The sequence below is a fragment of the Miniopterus natalensis genome, chromosome 10, assembly GCF_054644295.1.
Source record: "Miniopterus natalensis isolate mMinNat1 chromosome 10, mMinNat1.hap1, whole genome shotgun sequence".
NCBI lineage: Eukaryota > Metazoa > Chordata > Mammalia > Chiroptera > Miniopteridae > Miniopterus > Miniopterus natalensis.
In genome coordinates this window covers 1,224,939-1,248,368 of record NC_142090.1, presented here as the reverse complement: position 1 = coordinate 1,248,368, position 23,430 = coordinate 1,224,939, and the positions used below count along the sequence as shown (strand labels likewise).

The 23,430-nt window shown below is 46.9% G+C and overlaps 1 long non-coding RNA gene across 2 annotated transcripts in view; it reads right to left on the bottom strand.

The window, feature by feature from the left end:
* Positions 1 to 2,757: 2,757 nt before the first annotated feature.
* The window catches only part of LOC107524890 (uncharacterized), a 57,003-nt gene continuing 36,330 nt past the window's right edge, over positions 2,758 to 23,430 (bottom strand). For both annotated transcript variants that reach the window (XR_001602019.2, XR_001602018.2), the window contains 2 exons: positions 3,152 to 3,255; positions 2,758 to 3,054 (listed from right to left, as the gene is read on the bottom strand). This is a non-coding gene — a long non-coding RNA (uncharacterized LOC107524890). The remainder of the gene's footprint in view (positions 3,055 to 3,151; positions 3,256 to 23,430) is intronic.

Genomic DNA, 23,430 nt, shown 5'->3' with positions numbered 1-23,430 from the left:
GGCAGTTCAGCACAGGCTTGTCCCCGAGGCACACTCTGCAGGCCAGGCCCCTGTTTAGAAACAGCTGCTGGGCCATTTTTAAACTTGAGTCCAGTTAGCGGCCAGGAGCTGTCTTCTTTCCGGGTAGGTACCTCCATTCTTGAGGTCAACAGTGTTATCTGAACTTCATGTTTAACTGGGCATCTTGGATTTTTCTCTGGCAGCCCTAACAACAGCCAACCTAGAATCTGACCTGGTGAAACCTGCTTCCAACCCTCATTTTCAACACTCTCTGGTAACCTGGGACTCCCCGGAGCTCTGGGGGTGGGGGAGAGGGCAAGGACAAACACCTGTACCTGTGCTGCGGGTAGTGTGGCTCACACTTCCCAGGTGCTCCTTGGGTAAGAAATACTGAACGGAGGTCACAGCACCAGGTCCTCCCGCAGCCTGGTTCTCCCCTCCTTCTTGCACTGAGCACCTCCACGTGGCAGGTGCCCCGCCAAGAGCGAGACAAGTGAGGCTGCACGGGACTTGCATTCCAGAGGCAGGAGTCACGCAACAAGGAAAGAAGCACTGTCGGTCAGGGCCTGCCCCTTTGTTGGCTCAGTCTGCAGCAGCCTGGCTCCTTGGTCCAGCATTTATGTTCCTTCAATAATCCTGTGCTGCTCCCACAGTTAAATGTTTCTCTGAATTCAGCTTCAGGCGAGTGTTTGCCGGGGCTCCCAGTGGGGCGTGCCATGCACTGGGCATAGGCAGGCTGGCTCTGCCTCCCACTCCCTTCCCAGCAGCTCCGCCCAGCGAGGGGAGAGCCTCCTGCAGCCACCTCACCAGAGGCCTGGGCTTTCAAGAGTAGCCAGGTTGAGTGTCGGCAGGTCTGCGTTTACAAAGTCATTACAAGATCAGCTCGATTGGCCCATCCACCCCTTTTATCATCTCGTGTACACGCACACGACCTGAGTTGGTTTCCGATGTGGAAAAATGGACTTTTCCACATGGCTGGGTGAGAGGAATGCTCTCCTTTCTGTGGCTCACGTGCTCTCCTGGCAGGCGGCCCAACCCTGGGACAGGAGCCCTGATAGGCCAGTAAGCGCAGCATGCACAGTCAGAGCTGGCGCAGGCCCGCGATGCTCTGCAGAGACTTGTACCCGCGCAATTACACATTAACCCAGACTCGGCCTGAACTTCAGGCCCACAGAGTGGGCCGCACCCCTCGCCTGGGCTGCGGGTGTTTTTTTGCTCTCTGCGGCCTCCCCAGCGATGGTCCTATCACCCGTGACACACACTCTTTCTTTTTAAAAAGGCTACCAGCCTGGCTGCATGGCTCAGTTGGCTGAGCGTCATTCAGTGCATTCAAAGGTTGCCAGTTTGATTCCTGGTCAGGTACATACCTGGGTTGTGGGTTTGATCCCCAACAGGGGAGCATACAGAAGGCGACTGATCGATGTTTCTCTCTCTCTCCCTCTTCCTCTTCCTTGGGTGAAGATTTAAAAAAAAAAAAAAAAAAAAATCAATCCTGGAAACATAATGCCTGACCCCTGTGAAGCAGTTTCCAAAGGGTAGAGTTCTGGGCACCTGAGCGTATGGTTATGAAAGATAATTTTGAGCAGTTAAGCCTTCCAAGCGCTGTCACCATAGTCCTCCTACCTGGTGACTGCGGCCACCAGAGGCAGTATGCCTGTGACTGCCCCACAGCATTATTACGATGTCCTTCCTCAGAGGCAGGCACGGAGCATAAGGAGGCACCGTGAACACTGCCCAACATGTTTAAGTAAATCTAGAGCTTTGATCTCCTATGTAACAAAACTCTCCCATTATTACACGACAGCCTCAACAATGTATTACGAGAAAGGCTTTCCTTTGTACACACATCAAAGAAACTGAGTGTGAGAATCCAGAAGCTTATTAGAATAAACATTTCCAACCAGGCTGCTGGGGTTATTACAAAGTACACCCATGGGCAGGTCTTTAGGTATCTTCCAGTCCAATCCATTTAAGGGCAGCGGAGAAAGTGACTTACCCAAAGTCACAGAGCTGGTGGCAAATACTGGGCCTCCCAGCTCCTGGCCACTCCCATCACCATCCACAGCAGCTGGCAAACCCACCCCAGCATCAAGGTCACCTGTCGTCACAACGTCAGCCTCGGCATGATTCATCCCCTACTACACTGAGGCAACATGCCGTTTGCTGGCCCCTTTCCCACTTTCTACACATTTTCAATGTGGTTTTTTACAGTTATATCACAGGCCTCATGGGAAGTGGGGGTGTGGACACTGTCTGACACAGACCAAGATGCACCAGCTCCCCAGCCGAGGAGGGGGTGTGCCCTGGGGCAGCCAAGACACTCCTGTTGTCACCATGGACACCAGAACGGAAGCTGCTGAGCCTCAGACATATGACCCAGACCCAATGAACATGAACCCGATACTGTTTCCTCAGGTGGGTCTGCTTTCTGCTGTGTCAGGAACCTCTCCGCTGAACGTCCCTCTCTGCCCACAATACCGCACGGGTCTCCCCATCTAAAATAAGTACATTAACCGCCCGCGTCCCCTCGCAGCTATTGCTGAAGTTCTCTTCCATTCATCTGTTGAATCTCCAACAACCACCTGTCCTGTAGGCGGAACCACGGACACGGCACTGCCCCTCTGCTCCTAAACACCCTCCCCCAGCCCTCGCTGCCCCATGGCTCCTGGGGTGACTCCGCCTCCAGGCTCTCCCCACGGCCCATCCCCTTTACACATCCATCCCCCACTAACCTTCGTAACGACACGACCTGGATCATTTCTCAAGTAAAATATTCCAGTGATGGCATCATGAGAACATTAGACAACTTTCCTCCACAGAAAACAAGCACAGAACTGGAGAAAATATTAAAAACACCCATTTGGGGCCCCGGAAAGCAACCAAGAGCCAGCAACAATGAGAGGACTGGTCATGAGCACAGACCTACCTGCAGCAGGTACAATGGTGGGTCTGCGGCCCCGCTACCCGGCAGAACTCCTTCCTTCCTCCTCCCGGATCCAGTGCAGAGGGTCTCAGCTCTATGGTCCCCTTGACTCAGGGTGGGTGACAGAGCAGCTAGAAAAGCAGAGGAGACACTGTGAAATTGCTGTGCCCTCAGATGCGTTCCTCAATCCACACATAGTCCCAGTGCCAGACAGTGGATCCTTCCTACCTGTTTGTCCAAGCACAGCTGTCCTCAAATTACTGGATTGATTGACTCAGGCACATGCAGACCCCCAGTGAGGCAGCAAAATAGAACACAACAAAAATGTTGAGCTGGGATGACACAACAGGGGTGACACTGAGTCCAGGCAGTTAGCTGCCCACGCCCTCAGAAAAGCAGACAACAATCACAGCCACTGCAAGATGTTCTCAGATACAAATTACAAGACGTACTTTGTAAAAGTGCAACCCACACTCGTGGGGGAAAAGCAATCAGTAGAAAGTGGCTCCACGTTGTCCACAAGTTGAGTTTAGCAAAGGTTGTTTTTTTTAAACTATTAGAAATATGTTCAAAGATTTGAAGGAAAATAGGTTCAAAGAGCTGGAGGAAAGTGTGCTAAGCATGAGGGAACAGAGAAAAAATGGAAACTATGAAGTTAACAAATGGCAGATATGAATCCAACCACACCCATAATTATATTAAATATAATTACATTAACTACTCCACTCAAAAGGGCAGAGATTGTCAGGCTGGATCTAAGAGCAAAATCTAACTATATTGCTGTTTAAAGGAGACACTTTAAATTTAAAGATGCAAAGACAGTAAATGTGAAAAAATATGCAAACCTGACACACGAGAGATCTGGAGTGACTATATTAATATCACATCGTTTTTAAGCTAAGGAATGGTACTGAAGACAAAGAGGTACATTTCATAATGACAAGATGCTCAGTATAGCAGAAATATGTAATGTAGACATATATGAACCTAACAATAGAGCCCCAAAATATATAAAGCAAAAACTGACAGAACTGAAAGAAGAGAATGACAAATAATTATACGTGGAGGCTTCACTACACTTTCTTTCCATAATTCACATATCAAGAAAACCAGCAAGGAAATAGAAAATTTAAACACCACTATCAAACAATTGACATCTATAAAACACTCCACCCAACAAAAGCAAAATAGTCAACATACAACAGCAAAATATTTTTTCAAACACACATGCCACATTCACCATGACAGAGCACATGCTGGGCACTGGTGCAAGTCCCAATATCTGAAAACACTGAGATCATGAAAGAACACGTTCTCTGACCACAACAGAATTAGATTTTAAGTTAATAATAGAAAAAAAAAATCTGGTAAATACCCAAAATACGTGGAATAATCAACAGGTCAAAGGAGAAGCCATCAGGAAAATATAACTTGAACATAATGAAAATGAAAACACAACATATCAAAATTTGTGAAATGCAGCTAACGTTGTGCTTAGAGGGAAATTCACTAAAAGTTTGTATTAGAAAAGTAGAAACTCTAGCCCTGGCTGGTGTGGCTCAGTTGGTTGAGTATCATCCCGTGCACCAAGAGGTTATCAGTTCGAGTCCTGGTCAGGGCATGGGTTTTGGGCTCAATCCCCAGTGCAGGGTGTGCAGGGGGCAGCCGATTGATGGTTCTCTCTCATCAATGTTTCTCTCTCCCTCTCCCTTCCTCTCTCTCTCAAATAAATTTTTAAAAAATCAATAAAAACATTTTTTCAAAAAGTAGAAACTCTATTATCAATGATATAAAATTCTACTTTAGGAAGCCATAAAAAAATAAGAACAAATTAGACCCAAAGTGAGAAGGAAAAATAGTACAGAAATCAATGAAATGAAAACTGTCAAGCAGTAGATAAAAAAATCAATGAAACCAAAAGATGGATCTTTGAAAATATCAGTAAAATTTTTAAGCCTTTAGCTAATGTCATGAAAGAATATATATACATTACTGCTAGGTGTAGAAAATGGGGGGAGGAATTAGCAGTTTCATGTTAAAGTAAACACACAATTATCAACAAACCCATCGAGCCCACTTCTAGGCATCTACCCAAGAGAAATGAAGTAACATGTCCACGTGGAACTTCCATGTGACCACACAGAGTCGGATTCCTAACAGCCCAGAATTGGAAAGGGCCCAAAATCCATCAACTGGTGGACAGATAAACAAAATGTCGTACATCCAAGACATGAAGCATTACTCAGCAACAAAAAAGTGAGCCAACCACCAACACATGCAGCAACGCTGAGGAGTCTCAAAACAGCAAGCTCCTGAGAGAAGCCAGACAAAGACTCCATACTGCGAGATCCTGTTTATGTGAAGTTCCAGGGAAGTCAAACCATGTGGAGATCAGTGGTTGCAGGAAGCCGGGGTGGGGCAAGTTATATTCTCAATAAAGATACAGAGATAGACATAGACGTATATAGAGTGGTGTGTCTGTGTGTGCATGTGTAAAACCCCACATGGCTTATTAAAAGGCATGTCTGCCGCTGACCATGGCCCCCCACAATTGGCTTTCTGGGATCTTTTGGGCCCGCCTTACCCATGATCATCTTTCATATGCCTCCTCCTATCCTATACATCTTACTGTTTTCAACACCAAATTATTTGCCCCTACTGATCAAGTTTCTTAAAATCCCATCGCACCATCTCTAGACATTCAAATCTTAATAATCTATTAAGACCCAAGTCACTTCACCTCCTGCCTGGCTCATTTCTGATCCCTTTGCCCTTCTTCCTACCCTTAACCCCTGGGGTCCCTAAGCCTGAAGCAACATTTCCCTCCTCTGAACCCCAACAGCAACCTACACTTGCTCCATCCATCCTCCCTGCAAACTGTATGTTACAGTCATTTGTGTAACTGAATGCCTCCATTTCCCTCACAGAGGGGCTGCTGTATTAACTCCTCGTATATCCCAAATGACACTTATCATAACAGTGTGCACTTGGTAAGTGTTTGTTAAACAGATTTTCATCTGTTAAACAGATTTTCATTTTTGTCGCCTGCATCCCCTCCCGAAACTCCCGCAGGCTGGTTGTGGTGCGTCTCCTGATTGACAACAGCTTGAGGTCTTTTGTTTTTCTGTTTTGTTTTGCTTTTTGGCTAATACCCACCCTGAGAGGTTTTTTTAGAGAGGGAGGGAGGGAAGGAGGGAGAGAAACATCAACGTGAGAGAGATACATTGATGGATTGCCTCCTGCATGGGGATGGAACCTGCAACCCAGGTACGTGCCCTTGACTGGGAATCGAACCCTCAACCCTCAGGTGCATGGGTGGATGCTCTAACCACTGAGCGACACTGGCGAGGGCCAGTTGGGTTCTTTTCTCAGCACCCTTCCCCTTGACCACCAGGACCCTGATGGTCACTTTCATTCCTGAGACACCTCCAGCCATTGGCCTCCCCGTTCCTTACCTCTGTCTCTGGCCCCTCTCTCTCCTCCCAGCCCAGAGCTGTGGATATTCCCAAGGCTCAACCCTTCGCTTGGCTCCCTATAAATTTTTGATCAAAGTACTTACCCACTCACGCGGTTTCACAAACACCTCCCCGAGGACGGCTTTTAAATCTCTGTCTTGAGTCCTTAAACTGTCATCCCTCCTCCAGCCTGTATCTCCGTCAGTGTCCGAACTTGCCCTCTGTCCTACCATGCTTAGTCCCAAGGCTCTACAGACCCCCTTCCCTACCAAGCTGGCCCCTTGAGCTACCTACCTTTTTTATTTTTTAAATATGTCTTTATTGATTTCAGAGAGAGGAAGGGAGAGGGAGAGAGAGAAACATCAATGATGAGAGTCATGGATTGGCTGCCTCCTGCACGTCCCCCACTTGGGATCGAGCCCGCAACCCAAGCCTGTGCCCCGACCGGGAATTGAACCCCGACCTCCTGGTTCATAGGATGCTTTAACTGCTGAGCCACACCAGCCAGGCCCTTGAGGTACCTTTACCGTTCCTACCCACGATACCATTCCTTTACTGACCCACATTCAGAAACTGGACTTTATAACCTCACGTGTAGTGTGCATTTATCTTACCCCAATCATGTGGCCAATCGTACTCATTTTTCACCTCTCAACATAATTAAGACAAGACTTTACACACAAGAGATCAACAAATACGTTTTAATTAAATGCCTCCCCTTCCCTATAGCCAGTGACTCTGTGATGTTTCCCTTTAAACTGTCTCCTGTATTTATGGCTTCCTTTCCCGCCACCCCTCCCGCCACCCTCCTGTGTGACCCACACTTGAATTACAGCCACAGAGCATCATAAACACACTGGCCTCCTGTTTAGAGACTCGCCTCTTGTTCAGGCCATTAATGCTGAATTCATATTTCACATCAATCCTCTGAGCCAAAAAAGCCCGTTTCCTATAATTTAGGAGGCGGCCCCACTTGTTTGCTGAGGACCAGGAGATTTTCCCCAGGTGCCTCCGTGGTCTCTCTCCTTACTCATCGCTTTCCTGTAACATCCATCTGCCCACTCGCTTGTCATCCCGGCCATCCCCATCCTTCCACGTCCAGATCGATAGCTCTGTCCATTAGGAAGCGCCCCCCCCCCCTTGCGGTGTCCGGAGCCTTTACTGTCTAGTCTTGTTCTCGTACATTTAATATTTCAGATGTGAGGACTGTTGCTTCTAATAAGATTATAGGCGTGGTTCAGCAGTTGAGCGTCGACCTAGGATCCAGGCGATCGCGGTTCGATTCCTGATCAGGGCACATGCCCGGGTTGCAGGCTCGATCCCCAGTTGGGAGTGTGCAGGAGGCAGCCGATCAATGACTCATAAGTGATGTTCCAACTCTCTCTCCCTCTCCCTTCCTCTCTTCGAAATCAATAAAGGTATACTTTATTTAAAAAAAAGATTATGAGCTCCTCAGATGGAGGGCCTGGCTTTGATGTGTATCCCTTATAACTCCCTGTACAGTGCTCAAGTTAAACAGATAGGACCTTTTGCATCAAATTAAGAGGTTAGCTTGGTCTCCTAAGACAAGGTGGACACAGAGAAATAAATTTGGGAATGGAGACATATTTCCCAAAATTCCCTGCTTTGCTTCTTTTATGTAAATTTCATTTAAGTTTGGAAGTGATTTGTGTCCATTTCATAAACCAAGGCTGTTTGTTGTCTCTCTCCAAGGGAGATGCCAGATGCTCCGAGAGTCAGATCCTATTGAGGGTCCAGCGTGTTGCAGGACATGGTGAAGGTGCTTATAGTGACCAGCTGTTTTCCCTGCAGCATTCGCGCCCTCCCTGCTCTATTCCCCCAGCCGCCTCTTCACCTGGACTGAGCCAGGACAACAGGTTTGTTAGCACCGAGCTGTCCATCCCCAGAGCCCTAGGACGGAGGAGCAGAAAATGTAGACAAATTCCCGAGGAGGGGAGAAGGTGGGACCACAGATTCGTGTGCTCGCTGCAGCGGCTGAACCCTCAGAAGGTGATGGGCCAGGAGTTGTAGTAGGGACAGAAGGTCCAGCGAGGCACGTCACCTGTGGTCACAAGGAGGTCGTTTGGTGAAAATAAAGCATCATTCTTCCTATTCCAGATAGGTGGCAGCCTCTAGCCCAGGGGTGGGGAACATCCGGCCCTCACACCCTATGCAGCCCAAGAAATCACTTGTTCTGGCCCTGCCAAGGCAACCACATGCGGGACTCGGAATTCAATAAATCTAGGATCTTTTTTCATAATTTTTAAATTGATAATTTTATATATCCCGCAAATGATGTTATAAATATCTAAATGGCCCTTGGCAGCAAAAAGATTCCCTACCCCTGCTCTAGAAGGAACCCAGTCCGCACAGAACAGCTGTAGCCAGGATCACCCTCAAATCCCCTGCCTCAGCCTTGCTGCCTTTGAATCTGTCCCCAAAACAGATGTAATGAGCTCCCAACGCTGCTCAGATCCTCTGGTAGCACCCTCAAAGAACTGCTTGGGGAATGTAAAATGGTTCAACTGCTGCAAAAAGAAATTTAGCATTTTCTCAAAAAGTTAAGCACAGAATCAGCATATGACTCAGCGTTTCCACTCCCGGGTAAAACGGGGGTGCAGACAAATTCTGCATAATAGCCAAAGACAGGAATGACCCCAATGTACCCAAGCTGACGAAAGACAAGCAAAATGTGGCCCATCCCTACAGTGGAATATTACTCAGATGTAAAAAATGAATGGAGCTCCGGCACACGGCACAATAGGGACGAACCTGGAAACACAAGTGAAAGGAGCCAGACACAGAAGACCACGTCTTGTATGATCCTGTTTCCATGAACTGTCCAGAGCAGGTAAACCCAGAGACAGGAAGCCGACTGCAGGTTACCAGGGGCTGGGAGGGGGGCAGGCAGTCACTGCGGGATGGCTGTGGAGTTTCCTTTCCAGGCAGGGAGAATGTCGACAGGGAATCAGACAGGGATGGTGGCTGAGCGACAGTGTGAATAAACTACACGTCACTGAATTGTGCTCTTTAAAATGAGTACTTTTACGTTAGGTGAATTTCACCTCAATTAAAAAAGAAAAAAATACAGCCCAGCAAAGTAATATTCCCATTTTACAGATGAGGACAAAAGACTGAGAACAGGGTTAACCTCGGGTCTGGGGCCAGAGGCCCCTCCTGGCCACTCGACGGACAGCCTCTCACCCCGAGGACCGGTAGGCAAGAGGAGGGAGGCTGATGTCCCCACCACAAAGTGTGCGTGGGGGGCAGTTCCGTCTGGATCTGGGAATCCTGCGGGTCAGACGGAGGCTGCGGTGCCTCAGATACCGGCCTCTGATGAGCTCTCAATTTGCTAATGTAAGTAACACGGAAAAACGTCTCCATTTACATTCACAACCTGCGCTGACAAATGTCCTGGCGCCTCAAAGTCAGGGTGTCTCTGTACATTTATCTAATTTGCTTCCACCTTCAAGGCAGGATTTAGCTCTTTTTTCCTCCTTCCCTTCTCATTTGTGCTTTGAATTATTTGAAATTTGTTCCATTACGTTAACACTTTTTTCCCATCTTATGGCTTCACAGGCTTATTAGTTCCCCAGCATGGAGCAGAAGTACTTTTAGCCTCCTAATGCTATTGATTAAGTTACTTTTAATTTGATGGTCTGTGCTTGACATTTTTTGACCTTATGTTCAAAACCAAAGTCTTCATTATGTTCACCTTTAAAAAAAAAAAAAAATCACTGCGGAGTTTTCTTTGATTACTGGCCAAATGGTGTCACTAAAGAAAAACCAGATGCCAGGCACGGAGCTACTAAATATTGACGGATCGTACCGGAGGAACACGCAAAGATGCAATGGCTAATCCGATCCTATTTTTGGACGAACTTGTTCTTTTCCATCCTAGTTAAAAACAAAAATGTCAATCCAACAGCAGAAATATATCAGGAGTGTTTACTACCTGCCGACGGACAGGGTTATAAACAAAAGTAATTCCGTGCCCTTGTAAAGTATCTGGGCTGCAGTAAATCATTACGTCACAAAGTAGGATTTCATTCCCGGTGCTGTTCACTGTCCTCACCCTGCAGGATGCCTCAGCAAGGGACAGGGACAGCGAGGAAAGCAAGCCTGGTGGGTCCTCCCTGGAGGTTCACTGGTGCCTCCCTGACCCAGTATCCCCAAGTTCGCCTCACCCTGTCGAAAGCACTAACTGTCAAAGAAGCCAGCAACCATGAAGGTTTAAGTCGTCTTTTTTTTAATTTCTGGAAATAAAGATGGAAAGCAGCCCACAAACAAATGCATCACTTTAAACAGATTTCCCTTTCTCAGGCGGAATAACTAACTGTGAGGGGCAAGAAACTACAAACTGAGATTAATAAATACGCAAAATACTATTTTAATGAAGAAAATTGCACCGAATCTCTCAGGAATGTATTAAACCCTGGTAGAGTGTGTACTGACGATGCTTACTTCCTATAGTTATATCTGTAGAATGCTGGAAATCCCCCCAAAATGAGAATTACGCCTCAAATCAGTCCGCTTCGCTTTTCCAAGTGCTTCCTCGCTCGAAACAGGTGCTCACTGCAGTCACAAAAGATAAATTAGCAAACAGCCTGCAGTGCTTGCAACAATGTGAGTTATCCGGATGTTTCTCTAAAACATCAAGTCTTCACACATTATTTCATTTGACCCTCGGACAACAACCGTGAGGTTAGTCAAACACCTCAACGCACCCTTTTAACAATGCACCCTTTCAACGCTCCTCAGCATCTCCCCTGCAGGAGGCGCTGTGCCAGGCCCACATGGTACAGATGCTCCGAAAGGTGGGTGTGGAAACAAATAATTACAAAACAACACAGAAAATGCGCAGAAGGACCTTTCCCAGGTGAGGAAGCCAGGCTCGCGGTGGTGAGGGATGGGGTGACTGGGGAGGGCTCTCTCCAGGACACAGCCACCTTTCAACAGAGAGACAAAGCAGGTTGTGGACACATGAGGTACGAAAGTACAAATACAGTTTTAACTTCTGCTCACCGTTACACTGTGCACGTGCTGTGACCTTTACATCCTTGGGCCCCCCTTGGGAAGCACCTAGGAGCAGAGAAGTCATACTGTGGGGCAGAGTTGGTAGGGCCAGGACCCCCCTAGTATCTGCTAGCCCTTCCTGTCAGCGTGGCTCAAACTGAGAGACAGGTAGACACAGAACTTTGTAAACGAGGCCACCTCGACGATGCGGTAAAGCAGCCTCAGCTAGCCCTACTCAAATGCTCCTGGGTTGTTCCCACCCCACCACAGTGTAGAAAGTAAAATTAAAACTTTAACCACCCCCGCCTCAAATCCAAGCCATTGTGCCAAGATAAGTGGATTTAAGCATTTTTATTTCCTCTACTGCCAGAAAACTCATGCCCTTCCCAGTTTCAGTGGAGGTGATACTGTACCTTCTAGGACTTCATGATAGAATGTCATGTACTTTTCATTCATTAGTTTATTCAGTAATTTGTCCTGCTTGGGCATAATCATGAGTAATTACAAGAATCTTATAAAATCCCTGGGTAGTGCCCAGTACCATGTTCAGCACATATTGGGACTTAATTACCGTGAGCAAGTTAGAAGGAAGGACAGAAAAGGAATCGAAAGATGCATATACGATTAAAGAGAAGACGGGAAACACTTCTTCCACAAACAGGGAGAAATGAGGAGAGGCCCCCAAAGAGGACATGTGAACCAGTGACTGCACAGCCCCATGAAGCACACCCCAGGCTCTGAGAATCACTGTCAGGGTCACGCCCACACACTCATGAAAGGCATGATCCTACTGTCCATTTTCTTGCCGCACTGGTAGCAACAGCTCTTGAGATAGAGTCTGTGACCTACTTTCTGAAATTAAAAAAAAAAGCAAGGAAGTAAGGGAGATGAGAGGGACTAGGTCGTCGTACTGTTCCCAGACAGGGGATAGACCTAATCACTTATGAATGATATCCCCAATGATAGCAGCAGTTTACATTGTGCTAAGGAGATAACTCCTCCTGAACCCTGGTTAAAAAGATAAAATCCAGGGATGCTCTCAGTTGATTCACCACAACTCATCTCTCCAGGTATAACTTGTGTGGAAATTATGGAAATACCATCCCACCCACCATGTTTCAGCATTTAAAGCTGGTGTCAGATGTGACTGTAGGTACAAAATTAGAAGTTAGGAGTATTGGTAACATATAGTAAATATCTTCTCCAGGGACTGAATTCCCTAAGAAGTTACTTGCTTTAAAGTAACCCAACACATGATATAGAAACATCTTAACTCACACAACAGATGCATTAAAAAAGATGTACTTTCTTCCAAAAATTAATGCCCCTCATTGCTTTGCATCATCATGCTCGTCTGTGATATTCGGGCACCTGTTGTGCACATCAACTGCTTAACTGAGATCCAGGACAACCTTGAGCAGTACAGTCCATAGTGCTCTTTAGTCACACAAAACAGACCACTGACAACTAGCTAGAGAAAGGAGGGGCTAAGCCTGTACCCTGTAGGTGCTGCAGTAAGGTAGTAGTTCTAAATTAGTGAGCCAGTGAGTGGGTGGGTGGATGCATCAATGGATGGATAGAGGAAGGATGGATGGATGGATAGGTGGATAGATGGAAGGATGATGGAGGATGGTAGAGGATGGTGGATGATGATGGATGATGATGATGGATGGATGGATGGATGGATGGATGGATGGATGGATGGATGGATGGATGGATGATGGATGAACTGATCGATCGATCGAGGATGGATAATGGATGGATAAAAGATAGATGGATTATGGGTGGATGGGTGGGTAGGTGGATAGATGGATGATGGGTGGATGGATAATGAATAGATGGATGATGGATTATGGATGGATGGAAGGATGGAGGATGGAGGATGGATGGATGGATGGAGAGAGAGAGAATGGATAGATGATGGATGGATGGATGGATGGATGGATGGATGGATGGATGGATGGATCAAGGATGAATGAATAATGAATGAATGGATAGAAGATAGACGGATTATGGATGGATGGGTGGATGGATGGGTCAAGGGTGGATGGATAATGGATGAATGGATGGATGATGGATGAATAAATCAAAGATGGATGGATAATGGATGGATGATAGATGGATGATAGATGACAGATGGATGGATGGATGGATGGATGGATGGATGGATGGATGGATGGATGGATAGATGGGTGGGTGGATGGATGGATGTTGGATGGATGGATGGATGGATGGATGGAATGGGATGGATGGAAGGGGACGGATGGATAGATCAAGGATGGATGGGTAATGAATGAATGGATAGAAGATAGATGGATTATGGGTGGATGGATGGGTCATGGATGGATGGATGATGGAAGGATGGATGGATGGATGGATGGATGGATGGATGGATGGATGGATGGGTGGGTGGATGGGTGGGTGGGTGGATGGATGGATGTTGGATGGATGGATGGATGGATGGAATGGGATGGATGGAAGGGGACGGATGGATAGATCAAGGATGGATGGGTAATGAATGAATGGATAGAAGATAAATGGATTATGGGTGGATGGATGGGTCAAGGATGGATGGATGATGGAAGGATGGATGGATAATGAATGGATGGAGGATGGATGGGTGGGTGGATGGATGGATGGATGGATGGATGGATGGGTCAAGGATGGATGGATAATGAGTGGATGGATGATGGATGGATGGATGGATGGATGGATGGATGGATGGATGAATAGATGATAGATGGATGATGGGTAGATGGATGATGGGTGGATGGATGAGGCAGCACTGTAAAGAAAAACCACACAAAGAAAGTGGCTTTGAACTGAGACAGAAATTGACTGGAACTTGGGTTGATGATAAAGCAAAGGGTGGGCAATCCTGCAGAAGACATACCAGGAGGAAAACCATGGGTGTGAAAATGGTTTTGGTGTCAGGGAAAATAAGGAAAGTGATTCACATCAGGAGCCTCTGACCACTGTAACCAAAATTCAAGGTAGAAATCCAAAGGATTTTCGTGAAGTACATTCGTTTTCTGGGGCTGCTGTCACAAAGTAACACAAACGTTGTAGCTTGAACAACAGAAACTGATTGTCTCCCTGTTCTGGAGGCCAGAGGTCCGAGATCCCAGTGTCAGGTGTCAGCAGGGCTGGTTTGTTCCAGGCCTCTCTCCTCTACTTGTCAATAAACATCTTCATTGTCACACGGAGTTCTCCAATTCTCCGTCAACGTGTCTGTGTCAAATTTCCCCTTTTTATACGGGAACCAGTGGTGCTGGATTAGAGCCCACCCCAATGACCTCATTTTAACTTGACTTGATTACATCTACAACAACTCTATTTCCAAATAAGGTCCTGGAGATTAGGACTTTAACATATAAATTGGGAGGGGGGGTTCACAATTCCACCCTAACAGTGAGCTGTATTCTGACTGTCACAGACCCATGTCACAGACTCATGAACAGAGAAAGACAGAACTCTCTTCTGGTATTTCAAGGGTTCCACACAACACTTCACCGAATGCTCCTTGATTCATGTTTCTTGGCTAAAATATGTTCTTTGTTATTTATCTGTATTAAGGCTGGGATGTCCCTGATTTCTTATGGAAAATGGCAGGATTCAATTAGGCAAATACCTCAATTAAACATTACTTTGGTGGCCTCCATCTTTATTAGGAAGAGGTAGGACTCCACTCGGCAAAGTTGAATTATCTATTGCATTCTTTATCCCTTTTAACATCTGAATTCATCACAACTAGCATTTATCGAGTACCATATGCCAAAAGGTGATATAAAAGCTTACATGCCCATCTCGAGCAACAGTATTAGAGGCCCCTTTGTTCTCCTCAGCTTCCACTTGGACAACAGAGGTCTTGCTCACTCATCCACTTACTGGCCAACCAAGGGCTCTGTCCCCACAGGCCACTTTCCAGCCTCTATGGCAACCTTATGGACAAAACCAAATTTGCTTTCAAACAACTGCAAGTGTCTCAGTCACACAAGAAAGATTAACATTTGTTCCCTGCCTGTAGTTTCCAATAAAAAATAAATAACAGCAGAGTTCATTCCTTTGACAAGAACTTTCACAAGTCCTTGAGGGGCAAAAATCACAGGGTTTCTGGTCAGTCCTCAGTGACCAACCGGCAGGATCACTCTCTATGCTCTGGTTAAACAAGGTTTCACAGCAACAGACTTCCCGTCCCCCGGACTCCATGGCTAGGCTTCCTTATAACCCATGCCAGCTTCCCTCTCTTTACATTGCAAAAGTTAGAAAAATTTTCATCTTCAATGCCTGTGGCAACACATGAATTTTGAAGGATGATTAAATGAGTTTCCTAGTTAAATTGTAACTTTGAAAGCTGTGTCTCTAAAGGAAGTTATAAATAACTAGATTCATTTCTCCCCCCTCGCTGAAATTCTGACTCCTAAGAAAATAAGTATTAATGGAATTATTACCCATCATCGCTCTAAACGGCCATGTATTGGGCTTTACAAGTGGTTTTTCAATTCAGAGACGAGGTTGACTGGTGCTAATTTTGTGGTTGCTATTTCCTGTCCTTCACAGAATATTAATAGTCCCATTTTTATCCTAACATCCTTATAATTCTATTTTATTATATCAAGGTAGATTTAGGGGGCCTGGTAGTACACATTTGGAAAATCTAAACAGCAGAATGAAGGAAAGTATGACTCAACTTTCTAGAAACAGCTTAATCTGACGTTGCAGAGGAGCAGTCCTGAGAAGGATATTCAAGTGTGAGAAAATCAGAAAATGAATTATTACAGAGACTACAGAGAAAAAGTTAACCTTGTCTAATAACTGAAAATAGGCTTTTCAAAGAGACTTAAAGGATCGTCTAGTCCAGCACTTTCGAAGGCATGTTCCATGAAACACTGTGTCACATAATGTTAAAGGTATCAAACAAACTCCAAAGAGGAAGAAAAAATAGACAAGTGGTTTCAGGACAATTTGAGTTTAACCAAGTTAACCAGGTTTCTTTAATTCAGACATTTAAAGACATGGTCATTCTCCAAATGGGAGCTGAATGCTTATTTCCCAAATGTATTTGACCATGAGGCCCTTTCTCCATGGAGCATTTTAAAGGCTCGATGCTCTGAAGGAGATGGTGAAGAGACAGTCATCAAATTGAGCCCCACTATACTAAGATGAAGGGACTAGAAACCAGGTATGTGTGTTCTTCTAGGACCAGAACTCAGGTCTCCTGCTTCCCATCTGGTCCCTACACAGTCCACCTCACAGCCTCCATGTCACTCACCTCTATTTTATCATTAGTTCTATGCACAGAATTAAACTGGTATGAGTAGACTCCATACCTGGCCTCTTTTCTTTCCATCCAGTGCCACAAACATTGACTGAAGCATGGAGGCAGCATATAAACCACTTGCATATGAACAACAAAAACCCACATTTACTAAGCACTTACTCTGTGCCTAGCACCATACTAAACATTTCTGTGAGAGAGGTGCTATGATTACCCCCATTTTCCAAATGAGAAAATCGAGCCTTAAGATGGCCCACAGTCAGTAATAAAGGGTCAGAGATTCAAGTCCACCCCGAGCCCTTTAGCATCACACCCATGTGAGACTGTCTCCCAGGTTCAGTGCTCAATAAATGTTACTCATGACAGGAAAGGAGAGACACAAGATTCAAACATCAGGCAGAGGTGTTAAAACAAGTAAGTATCACCAAGGTTTGGGGGGGGGGGGGTTTCTGCTTTCTTTTGTTTTGTTTTTTAAATATGTCTTTATTGATTTCAGAGAGAAGAGGAAGAGGGAAAGAGAGATAGAAACATCAATGATGAGAGAGTCAATGATTGGCTGCCTCCTGCACACACCCCTACTGGGGATCGAGCCTGCAACCCTGGTGTGTGCCCTGACCGGGAATCGAACCCTGACCTCCTGGTTCATAAGTCGACACTCAACCACTGAGCCACGCCAGCTGGGCCAGTTTTCTGTTTTAAGTGAACAGCAAGGCTGAGCTAATCACCCAAAGACCTTGGTTTTGTCCTGGATCGTGCATGTCCGCCTAGCCAGGCTCCTCTTTCTTTGAAATTGTGCCACTGAGAGGGACTCCACAGACACTGCTGTCCCCTGTCAGTGCCACCTCTGAGTTTTCATCTCAGGTCCAATTCTTCATGGAAGTAGAAGATGCAAAACATTTCCCAGAAGGACAGCACCAGGAGAAGCCAGGTGCCTAGTGCCATCAATCTGATCATTAAAAAGCCTCTGTTTTCCTTCTAAGTGCTAAATTAATCAAAATTATGGAATTGGCATTCACCGTTATTCTTCACTTACTGTTCAGAGATGAAGACGACGGCGTCTCCATTATCGAGCAATGACGATGATCGGTGAGCGCCACGTACATTCATGCGGCTTTCCGTGCGGTAGAAACCGAGTGTGACATAATCCCCAGCCCCGGGGGCAGGAGGGTAGTGATGTGCTTGCCGAGATCAGACTCCCAGAATGTTTAAAAAACACAGAATTTAAGATGTGCCAGACTTCATAAGGCAACGTTTTATGGCAAATGTCATGTTTCTGACTAAACCACGGAAATTGGGGTTAAGTAGGAGAGAGCACTGTGGGCTGAGGAATGAGAAAGGCCTTTTTTTGAAAAAAAATCCTTCCCTGAGATTTTTTCCATTGATTTTTAGAGGGAGGGGGGAGAGGGAGAGAGAGAGAAACATGGATGTGAGAGAGACACATTGCGTGGTTGCCTCCCACACACGCCCCGAATAGGCTGGGGATCAAACCTGCGACCCAGGTACATGCCCTTGACCAGGAATCAAACCCACAACCCTTCAGTGTTCGGATAAAGGCTCTAACCACTGAGCCACACCGGCCAGGGCTTGACTCCCTTTTTCACACCATTCCCACACTGGGGGTAGCATTCTGTGAGGGGAGGTGGGCTCCCCGGCCTGACCAACCCCCAGACCCAAAGCCATCTCACACACACTTCTATCTGCTGTAGGGACCACGCACAGGGAAAGTCCTTTTTTTTTTTTAAATCTCTAAGAAATCTCATTTTCTCCTAAAAATAATCCCCAAGGTTAATCTAGTGCCTTCAGTGTTCAAAGCAACTCGTTGTCTGTGGTTTCATCTTCAGGTGAAATGAGAACCATGGGTGCCGTGGTCACCACTCAGTGAGTAAAGGGGAGAAACGAGGCTGGGCTGCTGGAAACGGAACGAGAGGGATCCGTCCCGTCGGGGGCCGGCTGGCGAAACATGAGCGTGGGCTGCGCGCTAGATAATTGTTCACTGGGGGATAACGACACTATGCTTACACGGCGAAGTCTCCGTTTGAAAGGACAGGTGCCGAGGCTTTGAAGGACAGAGTGCCCTAATGTCTATAATGTCTATAATTTACGAGGCCTCGGCGAAGACATTACAGCAACATGCTAACAGTTATTGAGAGTACATGCGTCCATTATCCCATTCGTTGTTTTTATGCTTGAAATTTTTCATAATAAATTGAAGAAAAAAATCCAATAAGGTCCACCATCAATAACGTTTAGTTCGTGCACACCCTAGGGGACAGCGAGGAAGGGGCCGCAAGCGCGCAGATGCCCGTGCTACTAACGCATCGCTGAGAAACGAGGGTCGATCCTGCCTGGGTCCCGACAGGACACGGGGGAGCCGCCGCCCTGAGGAGCCACCGCTGGAGCCAGACAAAGGCACGTCCTTGGGGGTGACATCTCAGGAAGCCCTCAGAAGGCGAGCCAAGGCAAACAGCACTGGCCCGGAGAAAGGCCACCAGCCGACCTTGTCCTCCAGCCACGGCCCCTGCGTCTTCTTGTTTGCACTTTTATTTTTAACCTCAGCCCTGCCGGTGGCCTCCACGCACGACCCGCTCAGCTCAGGCCCTCTGTGTGCCCTCACCCAGGGGCGCTGCCACCTCCTGACGAAGGCCTGGCTCACAGCTCCCTGGGGTGGCTCCCCGAGTTGTTCTTTAAACGTGTCCCCCCCATAAGTAGCCTCCTCATTAAAGTCCCTGCACTTACATTCTGTTTTGCCAGGAGACCCTGACAAGACGTCATTAAGGGGAAATAAGGGAGATATTTAATCAAATACTGAGCTCCAATCAATATTCAGTGCTCTTGCTACCTCATTACAAATAAGGCAGCTCCAACGTTAACAGTTTGGCAGAAGGCACCCCGGGCCTTTTTACCTCGAATAGGAGACGGAAAAAAAAATCAAGGCTGCCACTTAACATCTCCAGACGCAGGTCTCAGACATCACGGCCCTCCCCAAGACCTACCCTTTCACAGGTTGTCCTTCCAACAGTGCCAGGTCTGTCACACAAAACCCAGACAACCACACAGGTGACGGCAGCACCAGGCCTACATCCTGTGTCCCATCCTGGAGAAGGGGTGGGTCAGCCAGGGCAGACAGCCCCGGAGTCGGTGGCCTCAGCCCCACACTTCCAGGTGATTTCTGCTTCGTGGAGAGGCCCTGTGTCCCTCTACGGACGGCAGATAAAAACAGCAGCATGTGGCCTCACATTGGACCCCGTGCCATCCACACAATGACCAGCCCGTGGGAGCTCAGCGTTTTGCTCACAGGGACCTGCACAACTGGCCCCCATCCCAAAATCATTCTCCACAGAAGCTGAGCAACAGCCCAGGGGGGGCTCCAGTGCAGAGGCGCAGCATCGTGATTGACAAGGGACCAGGCCCAAGAGCCCACTCAGCCACAGGCACCTCGGGGGGCAGTCTGGAGGGGCACGTAGTCTCCATTCAGACGCAGACCTCAAAGGTGAACAGCGGTAGGCTGTCAGCTGTTTTCACTCCCAAAGGGAGACCTGAGCTGTGCCATCCATTAAATGTTATTTTTTTTGTATTAATGCTCATGAAGTGTACTCTGAACTTTAAAATCATTCTGTTGATTAAAAAATATATATAAAGAAAAAGGACCTCCATCCAGATTTTCATTCATCGTTGTAGCCCCAACAACTACTTTTGGAAAAACTGACCTCTCCGTAGCTTTCGGTCTCCGCGTGAATCGACATGGAGTGTTCCTCCACTTACTCTCTTCCAGTAAAACAAGTGACAGGTTCCCTCAAATAGGTTCTACACCTACCCTCTTCATATTACTGTTTTAGGCAGGAATCGCTGGCTTCAAAAAACAGGACCACCACCCAAACTAACCAGGAAAAAGGAAATTTTACTGTTAGAATATATCCCGTGGAATTCAAAGATGGAAAACACAATATAGAGAAACAAGACCGGGACCAAACCAGGACAGTCAGGAACCAAGGCCCTTCCCTCCTTACCTCCCTCCCTCTCTCTGGAGCCACAGGTTCTCCCCCTTCCTCCGTGAATCTGCTCCGTCCCTGTGCTTCTCTTCTGACTGACGTCCCTGCCTCCTCCTGGCTCCTGCTCCTCCATGGTTTCAGCTGGCATACGCACACCCCTGCATGAATGTGGCCTCTGCCCCGTCCACCAGTGAGCCGTGTCGTCTCTGTGACTCTCAGTTCAAACCCCCAGGAGAGAAAATCCGATGTGTCGGCTGTCAGCTAGTCGTTGGCTGGTTCAGGTGAACGTTCTCACTGCTGGGCCGACCAGTCCCGTTTGGGACGTGAGGCTGGTGCAGTGATGGGCACGAGGCAGCATGAGTGATATGTGGGGCAGCTGCAGGCAGGGCAGCGGGCAAGGCAGGCAAGAGCTCTAGGAGCGCAGCAAGAAGGTTGGGCCCATTGGTATTGCTAGACATACGTACACATGTGTCATCAGAGCTGGATTGCTTTTCACATGCTATCCACATGCTATCCCCGCATAGAGTAATAACCCTGACATTTCTGTATCTATTAGGGATCCTCACGCTATCCCCGCATAGAGTAATAATCAGGAAACTTGTGTATCTATTAGGTATCCAGCAACGTTATTCTACTCACCAAATCCAATAGTTTTTAACTTGATTCCTTTTAGTTTTCAGTCCTTCCATTTAAAATAATGATTTTTCCCTCCATTATAAAATGTATTCTTACTCTCGTATCACTTTTACAGTTGCTCGGATTTCTGAATAGCATTAAATAATGATCGGGTTACCAAGTATTCACTGTTTTTCATGTTTTTAACGGGATTTCCTCGGAGGTTTCACTGTTAAGCAGCAAGCAGGAAACTAGTAAATGATATCACAGGTGTTTCCGAAATGCAGGTGGATGATGGGAACACAGCCTACGTGGGACAAGGTAGGACAGCGAGGCCCAGGCTGCAACTCCCAGGCCTGAGGAGAGACCGTGAGAGGAAGGACAGGGAGGGAGGTAAAAGCTAACGGTGAGATGGGCTGGGAAATACCCTCAGTGGCTGTCCCACAGCGTCAGGGTTTAAATGGTAGCTGTGGGAAGCCGAACAACAGCAGCTTGGGTGGCGTTTCCTCCCCAGGTGGGGTGTTGGACAGAGCCCCTCACATACAGGTAAGCCGGAGAGATGAACACAGGAAGCCGGCCCTTGGTATCACAGTGGCTTCACCAACCGTAGTAATTGTAAATAAAATCCACAGGTGGAAGGGAGTTTGGGAAAGATAAGAATGATACGCTGTGGAAATAACTGCCCTGCCATGGAAATCCTTGCATTATGTAACTAACATGAAACGGAGTTAAAAAAAAAAAAAAAAAAATTACAACAGGCTATTGGCCAAAATTCTTTCTTTTTTATAGTCATTATCATTCTATGGTCAAATATTTTTGTTTTCTAGATGGGGTTGAGCAAGTTCAATTGATTATCACAAGATTTAATTGGCGTAATATGTTTCTCTTGTCTCTCCAAGTAAAATGCTCTTGCAACAGTAGCCGCGACTTAAGCATCATGTACAGTCTGCAGAGCAGCTACGCTCTGCTGTAACTGTGATAGGCGTCTAATAAATGCTTACTACATATAAGCAAAATTCGTCAAAAGCTGTTGACATCCAGGGATCCCACGGCTAACCCAGGTGACTATCTCATCAATACTTCCTATTGGTACCAGGCACAGTCGAGTTCAAATGAGTATAAATAGACTGGTACAAACCCATCATCCATCCCACTTTGAAAACCATCAACCTATAACAAAGCTGAGAACCAGGGAATGTGGTGTGCGCGTGCATGTGTGTGCATGCGCGTGTGCGCCTGCACGTGCGCGTGTGTGCACGTGTGTGCACAAGGACAGACAAATGTCGATTTTGCTCCACAGGCTTTCATTTCTGTGTTTGTTTGGGAGAGAAATGGAGACACGCGAAAAGCACAGCCAGCCCCTGCACGTCCAAAGCATAAAACTTGTAAGAGAGCTCTTTGGGCTTCCACTAAGAACAAGTCCACTTTTTACTTTACATATAATTTTAATGACCTTGCTCTTTGCCTAGTTTTACACGGAATGCTTTACGTAAGATATAAGTTTCATTTTTGAGATTAAAAATCCCCAAAACCTCTGCCCTCCACGATTCTCTTGCGGGAGTTAGAATGTGTTTGGGACCAGAAGCGGAATAAAAACATCATTTTCTTGGATTTGTTCATCACTCGCATAAATCAGGAAAACATGTTTTAATTATTGGAATGGGAAGACCGAGTGGGTGCGTGGGTGTCGGGCACGATACATACAGGAGTCAGGAGCGGCGGATGCGGAGCGGGGAGAGGAGCCTGGTGCTGGCAGCCTACCCCGAAGAGAGGACAGTGCTGGCCACTCACCCGCACATCCTACCAGGGGCCGGTCAGCACCCTCCTCTGCTCCACGCGGGACACGTGCCCTATGTGAGGGGACCGGCCGTATTAGCTTACCCCAGGCACAGACCGGCGGGCCTGCCACTAGATCGATGGCACCTATTACTGAGTAGTAGATCAACCCAGATATTACATGTCAGTGTAAACACCTTGTCACACTCCTAACCATATAACTTGTCATGTTTAATCTCCCACACTGATGTTAAACATCTCCTTACCATCACCCTGTAAATACAGCGCCGGCCGTATTTTCTGTGCAGCTGAAGAGAATGAGAAGCTGATGGAAGGAGGAATCCTGATTTATTTCACCTGAGGTCCCCCGGGAAGTGG